This window comes from Poecilia reticulata, chromosome 22 (genome assembly GCF_904066995.2).
Source record: "Poecilia reticulata chromosome 22, P_reticulata-male-v2, whole genome shotgun sequence".
Taxonomy (NCBI): domain Eukaryota; kingdom Metazoa; phylum Chordata; class Actinopteri; order Cyprinodontiformes; family Poeciliidae; genus Poecilia; species Poecilia reticulata.
The window spans coordinates 3,520,706-3,524,333 of record NC_088851.1 but is presented as its reverse complement, the minus strand read 5'-3'; positions in this window follow the sequence as shown (position 1 = coordinate 3,524,333).

Below are 3,628 nucleotides of genomic sequence, written 5' to 3'. Positions count from 1 at the left end.
TTTTGTGTCTGTTACATGGTGCTTTACCAACTACTTTACATTTTCTCTCATCGTCTCCTCCCTCTATTTCTCCATATATACAACTGATTTCTGTGTAAACAACCACACAATGTGAATGTGCCGCCGCTGTAATAACTACCTTTTGCGTGAACAGCAGTGTTTTTAAGATTTGAGCTGTTTTAGTTTCTGTCTGTATCCAATCAGCCATCAGTCATCCTCTGAAAGTAGTTAACTGGATTTATATCAATCAATCAATCAATCAAATTTTATTTGTATAGCACATTTCAGCAGCAAGGCATTTCAAAGTACTTTACATAATTCAAATAAAAACAGAAATAATCAGTGAGAGAGAGATTAAAAAAAATAAAAATAAACAAAAAATATTACATCATTAAAACATCGAAAAGAAAGAAGAAGAAATTAAAAACATTAAAGACATAAAAACATGGAAGACATCAAAACCCGCACTCTAACCCTAATTTAGCCATAAGCAACTCTAAACAGGTGGGTTTTAAGTTGAGATTTAAAAGCAGCCAGTTTTTCAGCTGTTTTACAGTTTTCTGGAAGTTTGTTCCAAATTTGTGGTGCGTAGAAACTGAATGCTGCTTCTCCTCGTCTGGTTCTGGGGATGCAGAGCAGAACCAGAAGATCTGAGGGGTCTAGACGGTTGGTACAGTAATAACAGATCTTTAATGTATTGTGGTGCTAAACCGTTCAGTGATTTATAAACACAGTATTTTGAAGTCTATTCTTTGAGCTACAGGGAGCCAGTGTAGGGACTTTAAAACTGGTGTTATGTGCTCTATCTTCCTGGTTTTAGTGAGAACCCGAGCAGCAGCGTTCTGGATCAGCTGCAGCTGTTTGATTGATTTATTAGTCAGACCTGTGAAGACGCTGTTGCAATAATCAAAGCGGCTAAAGATAAACGCATGGATGAGTTTCTCTAGATCGTGCTGAGACATAAGCCCTCTAATCCTAGAGATGTTCTTCAGGTGGTAGAAGGCCGACTTTGTGACTGTCTTAATGTTGTTCTGAAGGTTCAGGTCAGAGTCCATCACTACTCCCAGGTTTCGGGCCTGATCGCTGGTTTTTAGTTGTAATAACTGAAGCTGTGCATTGATTCTGGTTCGCTCATCTTTAGGTCCAAAGATAATAACTTCAGTTTTGTTTTTGTTCAGCTGGAGAACGTTTTGGCACATCCACACATTGATCTGTTCTAAGCATCTATTCAGTGATTGGATGGGTTCAGAGTCACCTGGTGACATCGTGATGTAGAGCTGTGTATCATCCGCATAATTGTGGTAGCTGATCTTATTTCCTGTTATAACCTGAGCCAGTGGGAGCATACAAATATTGAAAAGAAGGGGTCCTACTAGGATTGAACCCTGGGGTACCCCACATGTGACCTTTGACCTCTGATGAGAAGTTTCCGATTGAAACAAAGAAATCCCTGTTCTTTATGTAAGATTCAAACCAGTTGAGCACTGGACCGGAGAGTCCGACCCAAGTCTCCAGTCGATTCAGTAAAATGTGATCAACAGTGTCGAAAGCTGCACTGAGGTCCAACAGAACCAGCACTGTGGTTCTCCCACAGTCTGTATTTATATGGATGTCATTGAACACTTTTACAAGGGCCGTCTCCGTGCTGTGGTGAGCACGAAAACCAGACTGGAAGGAGTCAAAGCAGTTTGTTATTGTTAGGAAGTTATTTAATTGTATATGAAGAACATGAGTTATCTGCTGAAAACCTTCACTTCAAAAATTCTCAACTATCCCTTTTATTAAGTCAGCAAGCAGAGTTCAGGTGGAAACTTTAGTTTTTCTTCCTCAGTGCATGAATTAGCATGCTAACTATGTTTGAAAAGTAAATAGGAGCACTTGCCAAAAATAAAGTTCCTGCTTACTGTAAGACTAACACTGAGCCGTATTTATAGAGTTTTTCAGCTCAGAAATCTTTCCAGCTAATGGCTAGCTAGTGAAGGGAGCAACTTGTTTAGCTGCTGAAAAGCTTATTTATATCAGGAGTTGCAGATATAGAGCCATGAAGAAGTATTAATACCAAACAAACATTTAATAACATTAGATTGTATGTGACGAACACCAAGTAATGCATAATTAAGTAGAAAGAAAAAGATGTAATATATATTTTTAAAACTAACAAAAGAAATATGAAAAGTGTGGAATGTATTTGTATTTAGCTCGTCAGCCTGTTTAAAAGCCGCCCCTTGTTCTACACTTTGCTTCATACAGAGGGTCTGTTAGGAAATGATTATAAGGCGTAGCCTCTGTTGATGTTTGTCTTAAATGCCTTAGATATTTCACTTGCTGCAACTTTAAACAGCTCTGTATTTGGAAGCTGTACCAACACAGACTGTTCACTTCTTCTGCTGCCATTGCTAAAACTACAGGAGAGGCAGACTACAATTTTAAAACAAAATTGACATTATGTTTCAAAATTTCTACTTCTTCCTGCTGATTGACCAAAATGAAGTTCAACCAGAGAAATCCAGCTGAATGGAAGAAATCCCAGATGGGACAGTGAAGGGAGATGAGAACTGAGCGGAACTGCAACAACCAGTCTAGTTGTTATTGTGTTGTTTATCATTTATCGTGATACATTTCTTATAAGATTTTGACTTATTGTTGTCATACATTCCAATTAATAATCTACACCCCCGCCCCCGAAACTGTCCTTATTGTCGGGATTGATAATTTTACTATTTTTTTCAACTGTTGAATAAAAGCGTCAATATGTACCAATACATTTTAAAATAAAGTTACCTTGAGCAGCTGAGTGATGAAAATCACATTTCTTTATGTGACTGGTGTCCTAAAGAAGCTTTAATACAAATGAGAATGTTTTGTAAGAGCAATATTTGTATTTGTTGGGCTTTGGTTGCCATGACACAGACAGTCATACAATTATCACTTTTATTATCACAATATTACTGCAAAATATAATGGTAACACTTTCCATATTGCTCACCCCCAATGTAAATCTTTTGCTATTTTTGTGTTTCCTCAAATGCTAAATTTGTGGAATGCATGACTAATAGTTGTGTTGATAAATTATTCAGCTGGAGTTGTTGCTCTTTACAGCTCCTCCAGAGTTATAATTCATTTAGCTTAAATGCCAGAATATTGTTTTAGAACTCAACTCTACTTCTCTATTAATTGAGTTTCATATCCTGTATATAAATGCTGCTAAGTTAAATAAAGTTACCTGAGGTCTTCATAAAACACCTGGATTTAATAAGGGGATGCAATATGAAAAGGTGACGGGTGTAAATACTTTTGTATGTCGCAGTAATGGTTTGGTGGACGACAACATGACGCTAAATTGCTCCCTGAACGGAGGAGGTAATCCTGGCGGACCAGGCTGGGAATAGCAGCTCTGATCTGCTGGAATCCCGCCACTTAATCAGCTTGTCCTCTGAACAGCTGAGCCGCTGGGGACCAGTCCGGAACTCTGGGACCTGACCGCCTCGCAGGAGGAGTATGGAGCTAAATTAGGGTCAAATGTTATATTAATTTGAAAACCAAAATTGTAATAGAAAAACTAAGATGCAAATTTATTTTATTTTTTATTTTTTTATGAAAACTTGAAAAATACAATTATGTATTCAAA